Raw genomic sequence first — 9,494 nt, forward strand, 5'->3', positions numbered from 1 at the left:
TGCCTATAACTCCCATCAGCTCCAGCCAGCATGGCCAATGGCTGGGACTGATGGGAGTTGTAGGCAAAAACATCTGGAGAGCTACCGTTGGCCACCCTTGCTCTAGATGACAGCCCTTCAAGTATTTGAAGATGGTGACCATATCACCTCTCAGCCGCCTCCTCTCCAGGCTAAACATGCCCAGCTCCCTCAACCTTTTCTCATAGGACTTGGTCTCCAGACCCCTCGCCATCTTTATTGCCCTCCTCTGGACAAGTTCTGGCTTCTTAATATCTTTCTTAAATGGTGGTGCCCAAAACTGAACACAATACTCTAGGTGAGGTCTAGCCAGAGCCGAGTAAAGCAAAACCGTCACTTCACTTGATTTATTCATAAAATCAGAGTGGGGAGGAACCTCCAGGGTCATCTAGTCCAACCCACTGCGCAATGCAGGAAATTCACTAATACCTCCCCTGACACACACCCAGTGATTCCTGCTCCACACCCAGAAGATGGCAAAAAAGGAAAGGAAAACAACTCCAGAAGGTGTTTTGGCAAAACTTATCACACACACTGTGGGTCTGAACTGAGCAGAGGACTTCACCAGTTCTCCTCAGAACAGCGTCAAAGACATCATCCATTTTAAAAAAACAAGGCCCAAATCAAGTCACCTTTCAGAGCGCTACTTTTTATTGAATGCCGGAGCTGAATTAGCCATGGACCTGAGCGCTGCGATTCCACGTGCAATCCATCAACTCTTCTAGGCCTTTTAATTCTTTCCCTCACGGCCTCTTTATGGGGTAATCAGGGAAGTACAGTGCCTGAAATATTGACTGAAGCATCTTGAGTTATTACTCCGGGCTTATCATGACATTCACTTGCTCTGGATTTAATACCATCTGTTGCCCTTTTGGTAAAAAAATTTTAGTAGCGTGAGGAGCGCAGGGAATACTCCACCAGCCATAGAAGGAGATGAACGCCATCAATTACGGGAAGGAGATTGCTCTGTCCCTCTGCAATTGGTTTAATTACAGATGCTAGGTTTCCACTAAGTTATATGTTTAATTCAATGTGGCCGTCTGGATCTATGGCCCCTTGGAGTCAGAGTGTAAAGAATTCGAAAACTTCCTCGGATTTTTGGAAAGTCGGTTTTCCACCCCTTATGAAAAAGCTCACGGGAAAACGAGCCGCGCCAGCAAGAGACCTTGATTTCTGAAAATCTGTTAGCAACAAGACCGTTATTTATGGATCCTCTTCCAAATGCTAGGCTCCTTTCTCTCCCCATCGCTCACAACTGTAATAAAAATAACGTGTGATAAAGAGAAAGAACTATGGCTAGTAATCTGAATCCAATTTGGGGGTGGAGCCTAAGTACAATAATGAGACGGGCCTCAGCAGGGTACAAATGCAGTCCAGCATCCAAACAAGCTAGGAGAATGTGGTTTTGTACTCTGTGACCTGTTGCAACTCCTGGAGAACTCCAGACCACAACGGGAGGGAAGAAGAAGAAGGAGGAGGAGGATATGGTGATATTGGCTTTATATCTCGCCCTATACCCTGAATCTCAGAGCAGTCACAATTTCCATTACCGCCTTAACTTTAGTTTCCCCCCCCCCACAACAGACACCCTGTGAGAGAGCGCTTACAGTGGCTGCCCTTTCAAGGACAACTCCTACGAGAGCTATGGCTGACCCAAGGCTATTCCAGCAGCTGTAAGTGGAGGAGTGGGGAATCAAACCCGGTTCTCCCAGATAAGAGTCCACGCACTTAACCACTGCACCAAACTGGCTCTTTCTGGTAACAGTGGGAGATCCATAAAAGGTGACTATAACAACCACACAATAACCAATGGGATAATTAACGAAACCAATCTTATAGAGAAATGTTCTTATTTGTCCTTATTCAAGTCTTGAAAACAATGTAAACTTAAGCATATAGAATTTGTTACTTATGGGGTATAAATATAGTCCACTTCACAGTCCCTAATTCCAATGCTTTGAGGAAAGTCCTTAAATTCAATGAACTCTACTTGTGAACAGGGTTATTGTTGGGTTGTTACGCACAGCTAGAGACTGGCAAACCCTGTGTAATGATCAGCATTTGCAAAACCCTCATTTCAAACTTTATCAACTTTCTGCCCAACAAGAAAACGGTAAGGAAGGAAACGATCGCAGTTTCGCTTCCTTTTTGACAGTTGTTTTTGAAAATTTATACGCTGCCTCTCCGGATGCTGCCTGGAGGTAGCTCTCAAAGTAAAAATAAAAGAATAAATCATGAAAATCAACAATGTAAGAATACTCCGCGATAAAACAAGTCTTAAAAAAGAAAATGAGGCTAATAAAGAGGCATAAAACGGCATTCAGCCGCCAAAATAACATTCCTACATCAGTGCTGAAGGTAGAAGCTGGCTTAAAAATCCTCATAAGAACATAAGAGAAGCCATGTTGGATCAGGCCAATGGCCCATCCAGTTCAACACTCTGTGTCACATAAGAACATAAGAGAAGCCATGTTGGATCAGGCCAATGGCCCCTCCAGTCCAACACTCTGTGTCACATAAGAACATAAGAGAAGCCATGTTGGATCAGGCCAACGGCCCATCCAGTCCAACACTCTGTGTCACATAAAAGAAGCCAAGTTGGATCAGGCCAATGGCCCATCCAGTCCAACACTCTGTGTCACATAAGAACATAAAAGAAGCCACATTGGATCAGGCCAATAGCCCCTCCAGTCCAACACGCTGTGTCACACATAAGAATCTAAGAAAAGCCATGTTAGATTAGGCCAATGGCCCATCCAGTTCAACACTCTGTGTCACATAAAAGAAGCCAAGTTGGATCAGGCCAATGGCCCATCCAGTCCAACACTCTGTGTCACACATAAGAACATAAGAGAAGCCACATTGGATCAGGCCAATGGCCCATCCAGTCCAACACTCTGTGTCACATAAGAGAAGCCATGTTGGATCAGGCCAATGGCCCATCCAGTCTAACACTGTGTCACACAGTAGCCAAAAAACCCAGGTGCCATCAGGAGGTCCACTAGTGGGGTCAGGACAAAAGAAGCCCTCCCACTGTTGCTCCCCCCAACCACCAAGAATACATCACTTGCCCCAGACAGAGAATTCCATCAATACGCTTTGGCTAATAGCCACTGATGGACCTCTGCTCCATATGCTTATCCATTCCCCTCTTGAAGCTGTTTATGCTTGTAGCCGCCACCACCTCCTGTGTCAGTGAATTCCACTTGTTAATCACCCTTTGGGTGAAGAAGGACTTCCTTTTATCCGTTTTAACCTGACTGCTCAGCAATTTCATCGAATGCCCACGACTCGGTTCTTGTATAGTGAGAAAGGCAGAAAAGGACTTCTTTCTCTACTTTCTCCATCCCATGCATTACCTTGCAAACCTCTATCATGTCACCCCGCAGTCGACGTTTCTCCAAGCTAAAGAACATAAGAGAAGCCATGTTGGATCAGGCCAACGGCCCATCAAGTCCAACACTCTGTGTCACACAGTGGCAAAAAATGTTATATACACACATACACTGTGGCTAATAGCCACTGATGGACCTGTGCTCCATATTTTTATCTAAACCCCTCTTGAAGGTGGCTATACTTGTGGCCGCCACCACCTCCTGTGGCAGTGAATTCCACATGTTAATCACCCTTTGGGTGAAGAAGTACTTCCTTTTATCCGTTTTAACCTGTCTGCTCAGCAATTTTATCGAATGCCCACAAGTTCTTGTATTGTGAGAAAGGGAGAATAGTACTTCTTTCTCTACTTTCTCCATTCCATGCATTATCTTGTAAACCTCTATCATGTCACCCCGCAGTCGACGTTTCTCCAAGCTAAAGTGTCCCAAGCGTTTCAACCTTTCTTCATAGGGAAAGTGCTCCAGCCTTTTAATCATTCTAGTTGCCCTTCTCTGCACCTTCTCTAATGCTATAATATCCTTTCTGAGGTGCGGCGACCAGAACTGCACACAGTACTCCAAATGAGACCGCACCATCGATTTATACAGGGGCATTATGATACTGGCTGATTTGTTTTCAATTCCCTTCCTAATAATTCCCAGCATGGCGTTGGCCTTTTTTATTGCAAACGCACACTGTCTTGACACTTTCAGTGAGTTATCTATCATGACCCCAAGATCTCTCTCTTGGTCAGTCTCTGCCAGTTCACACCCCATCAACTTGTATTTGTAGCTGGGATTCTTAGCCCCAATGTGCATTACTTTGCACTTGGCCACATTGAACTGCATCTGCCACGTTGACGCCCATTCACCCAGCCTCAACAGATCCCCTTGGAGTTCCTCACAATCCTCTCTGGTTCTCACCACCTTGAACAATTTAGTGTCATCCGCAAACTTGGCCACTTCACTGCTCACTCCCAACTCTAAAACATTTATGAACAAGTTAAAGAGCATGGGACCCAGTACCGAGCCCTGCGGCACCCCACTGCTTACCGTCCTCCACTGCGAAGACTGCCCATTTATACTCACTCTCTGCTTCCTATTACTCAGCCAGTTTTTGATCCACAAGAGGACCTGTCCTTTTACTCCATGATTCTCAAGCTTTCTAAGGAGCCTTTGATGAGGAACTTTATCAAAAGCTTTCTGGAAGTCAAGGTAAACAACATCTATCGGGTCTCCTTTGTCCACATGTTTGTTCACCCCCTCAAAGAAATGCAACAGGTTAGTGAGGCAAGATCTTCCCTTGCAGAACCCATGCTGAGTCTTCCTCAATAACCCGTGTTCATAGCCGCCCTGAGCCATTCGTGGGAAGGGCGGGATATAAATCCTAAATAAATAAATAAATTTAAAAAAAATCAATGTGCCTACTCATTCTGTCCTTGATAATGGTTTCTACCAACTTTCCCGGTATTGAAGTCAGACTGACTGGCCTGTAATTTCCCGGATCTCCTCTGGAACCTTTTTTAAGATGGGGGTGACATTTGCTACCTTCCAGTCCTCAGGAACGGAGGCAGATTTCAATGAAAGATTACAGATTTTTGTTAGAAGATCCACAAGTTTAACTTTGAGTTCTTTCAGAACTCTCGGATGTATGCCATCCGGACCCGGTGACTTATTAGTTTTTAATTTGTCTATCAGTTGTAGGACCTCCTCATTTGTCACCTCAATCTGACTCAGGTCTTTCAACACCCCTTCCAAAATTAGTGGTTCTGGGGCGGGCAAAAAGTTCTCGCCTTCTACAGTGAAGACGGAGGCAAAAAATTCATTTAGCTTCTAAGCCATTTCCCTATCCTCCTTCAGTAATCCTTTTACCCCATGGTCATCCAAGGGCCCCACTGCCTCCCTGGCTGGTTTCCTACTTCTAATATATTTGAAGAAAGTTTTATTGTTGGTCTTTATGTTTTTTGCAATATGCTCCTCATAGTCCCTTTTTGCCTGCCTGATCACAGTCTTGCATTTGATTTGCCACAGCCTGTGTTCCCTTTTACTAATCTCACTTGGACTGGTTTTCCACCGCTTAAAGGAGTCCTTCTTACCTTTTACAGCTTCCATTACTTTGTTTGTTAACCACGCAGGCCTTTTCTTATGCCTGTTTGTGCCTTTCCTAACTTGTGGTATGTATTTTATCTGAGCTTCTAGGATTATAGTTTTAAATAGTGTCCAAGCTTCCCCAAGGGTTTTGACCGTATGTACCTTTCCTTTCAGTTTCCTCCTCACATGCCTCCTCATCTCAGTGTATTTACCCCTTTTAAAGTTAAATGTGGTTGTGGCGGTCTTTTTGGACAACTCCCTATTTATACAAACGGTGAAATCAATAACATTATGGTCACTGCTCCCAAGCGGCGCAATCACTTTTACATCTCTCACCAAGTCTTGGGCATTACTTAGGACCAAATCCAGAATCGCCCCACCCCTGGTAGGTTCTGAGACCATCTGCTCCATAGCACAGTCATTGAGAGTATCAAGAAGCTCAATCTCTTTCTCTCGACCAGAACACATATTGACCCAATCAATCTGCGGGTAGTTAAAATCACCTATTATGACACAGTTTTTACATTTAGCCGCTATCTTTAAGCCTTCTATCATATTATAATCGTCCTCTCTCTTTTGATTTGGTGGGCGATAACAAACTCCCATAGTTAAATTTCCTTTTGGGCCCGCTATTTCAACCCAAAGCATTTCTAAAAGTGAATCTAATTCTCTGATCTCAGTCTTACTGGACCGTATATCCTCTCTGACATACAGAGCCACCCCACCTCCAACCCTTCCCTCCCTATCCTTCCGATATAGCTTATATCCAGGAATCACCGTGTCCCACTGATTCTCCTCATTCCACCAAGTTTCTGAAATTCCCACAATGTCTATGTTTTCTCCCAACACTAAACATTCCAATTCACCAATTTTACTTTGAACACTTCTAGCATTTGCATACAAACATCTATAATTTCCCAGGCGAGCTAGGCCCGCCACCTTCCTCCTGCCGCCTCGAGACTCTGGCAGACAGTCCATATTGTTTGTCACCTTCACAGTGGACAACTCCGGTCCGTTACCCGGTAGAAAAATAGCAGCTAACCCTTCATCTCTTTGAGACGAGTCCTCCCGAACCAGAGACATTTCATCTCCTGTCGGCTTTCCCCCCAAGATTTAGTTTAAAAACTGCTCTGCCACCTTTTTGATTTTAAGCGCCAGCAGCCTGGTTCCATCCGGGGACAAGTGGAGACCGTCTCTTTTGTACAGCTCCCGCTTGTTCCAGAAAGCATCCCAGTGCCTAACAAACTTAAACCCTTCCTCCTTACACCATCGTCTCATCCACACATTGAGACTTCTAATTTGTGCCTGTCTCTCCTGCCCTGCACGTGGAACAGGTAGCACTTCCGAGAAGGCTACCTTGGAGGTCCTGGCCTTAAGTCTCCCGCCTAGCAGCCTAAATTTTTCCTCCAGGACCTCACGACTGCATTTCCCCACATCGTTGGTGCCAACATGCACCACGACCACAGGCTCCTCCCCAGCACTGTCTATCAGTCTATCTACTACACGCGTAATGTCCGCTACCTTCGCACCAGGCAGGCAAGTCACCATACGGTCAGTACGCGGTTTCGCCACCCGGCTGTCTACTTGCCTAATGATTGAATCACCAACTACCAATACCCCCCCTCTCCCCCTGCTCAGGGATGGTTCCTTGGCGCGAAAGGATTCCCGCTCACCAACCGAAGAAGAGGTCCCTTCTGAGGGTGCATTCCCCTTATCCTCAGCACGGTGCCCTGTTCCCTCTCGACCCTCACGCTCTCTGGCAGCAACGGGGCTGCTACGTTCAGAGCGGGGCTCATCTAATACGCCCCCGAGAGTCTTCCCCAAGTGCCTAACTGACCGTCTCTGCTTCTCCAGGGCAATCACCTCGGCCTCAAGGGTACGAACTCGTTCCCTGAGGACCAGGAGCTCCTTGCATCGAGCACACACCCAAGACTTCTGTCCTTTGGGCAGATAGTCATACATGTGACACTCAGTGCAAAACACTGGAAAGCCCCCAACCCCCTGCTGGCATTCTATCTTCATTGTATATATATATATATATATATATATATATATATATATATATATATATATATATATATATATATATATATATATTAAAATATACAGTCCTCTTTAAATGCTGTTTAAGTGGCTCCCCTTCTGGCAGGTCAACTTACCTTACCTCAACTTACCTTATTGGGAACTTACCTTATTTGGAGAACAAGGAAGCCAGGGATCTGGGTTCCTGCTCCTTAGGGAGCCCCTAGCCAAAGAGCCACAGGCCAAGAGCCCTTTAGCCCTCGCCCTTCGGCTCGCGCCCTTTGGCTCGCGCCAAAGGCTCGCGCCTTTGGCAAGGCGCAGCTTAAAATGCAAAGAGGTGGAGCAGAGGCACTCCTCAGCAATCACTCTCAATCAGCAGCAATCACTCTCAATCTCTTTCACCCTTAAGCCAGTCAACCAAACAAAGAGCAGTTCCCCAGCTATCACACCTTAGAATTTTAGGCAGCCCCACAAACCTTAGAATGAAGTCCTTCAAAACTCAGAAATTCTCAGCAATTTCTCCAGCTGTCTCAGCTATCAGAGCTGCTCTGCTCTGCTCCTCTCAGACCTCTGTGAGATGTCTGTGAGAGCCCCAAGCATTTTAACCTTTCTTCATAGGGAAAGTGTCCCAACCCTTTAATCATTCTAGTTGCCCTCTTCTGGACTTTTTCCAATGCTCTAATATCTTTTTTGAGGTGCGGTGACCAGAATTGCACACAGTACTCCAAATGAGACCGCACCATCAATTTATCCTGTTAAAAGAACTCCGAAGAAATGCTTTGGTCTATCTCTCAGCGTTGCCAACTCTGGGATGGAAAATACCTGGAGATTTGAGAGGGGGTAGAGCCTGGAGAAGGTGGGGTTTGGGGGACTTCCACTGGGTATCGTGCTACAGAGTCCAGCAGCGGCCATTTTCTCCGAGGGAGCTGAGCTTGGTCATTTGGAGATCAATTGTAATAGCAAGAGATCCCCCAGGAAAGGGTCAAAACTATCCCTGATGGAGACTGCCATACTGACAGGGCCGGTGCGTGGGAGTAGGCCAAGTAGGAAACTGTGTGAGAGTAGGCCACGCCCTGCAGCCGTGCCGCTGCTATCCTGACTTTGCCAAGGTCTCCTGAGGCCTGTCATGAGCCCTGGTGAGGAGGAGCTGGAAGGGTTAACAGACCTGGAAGAGTTGCCAGCCAGTTCCTCAGCTGAACAAACAGCAGCTGGCCCATCAATCACTCTCCAGGCACCATTGTCAGCTGTTTACAATCAATCTCCTCGAAGCTCTCCTCCTCCCATCTCAAGAGTTCGAAGCAGGCTCCGGAAAGAACTTTCAGAGCGAAGACATGAGGCACGCCGATGCTTCAGGTCTCTCAGCCCTGAGTTCTAGCAGAGTCACTGCCACCCAGGGAGCAGGCTGATTGAGGCTTCTATATATCTCCCACCCAGGAGCTGGTAACCTTGTGGAAGCAACAAGTCTATTCTCTGGCTTGCATCCACGCTCCTTCCTGATCCTGACCTGCTTGCTTTCCTTGGCACCCTGACCTTTTGGCTTTTGGACATTGACTTCTGATTCCAGTTTGTGATTCTGCTTTGGTGACTTGGCTCCTGCTTGACTTCCTGGACTTTGACCTTGGGCTGGCTTTGGACTCCTGCCTGCCTGCACCCAGAGAACGTGACAAGGCCGCAGCAAAGTGAGGGGGGGCATGGCAGGGCAGCAAGCATGCTCTAAGCGTGCCCGCTGCCCTTCTGAACTTTGCCAGGGTCTCCCAAGGCTCGGGAGGCTGTGGCGAAGTGGGGGAGAGGCATGGCAGGGCAGCGAGCATGGTTCTGCCTAGGGGTGCAGACACCCCTAGCCTCGGGCCCGCGTACTGACCCTCAGAATACTATTCTTGCCCTGACCTGGATAGCCCAGGCAAGCGCATAAGAACATAAGAGAAGCCATGTTGGATCAGGCCAATGGCCCATCCAGTCCAACACTCTGTGTTGCACAGTGGCAAAAAA

The sequence above is a fragment of the Heteronotia binoei genome, chromosome 7 (assembly GCF_032191835.1).
Source record: "Heteronotia binoei isolate CCM8104 ecotype False Entrance Well chromosome 7, APGP_CSIRO_Hbin_v1, whole genome shotgun sequence".
In the NCBI taxonomy this organism is placed as follows: domain Eukaryota; kingdom Metazoa; phylum Chordata; class Lepidosauria; order Squamata; family Gekkonidae; genus Heteronotia; species Heteronotia binoei.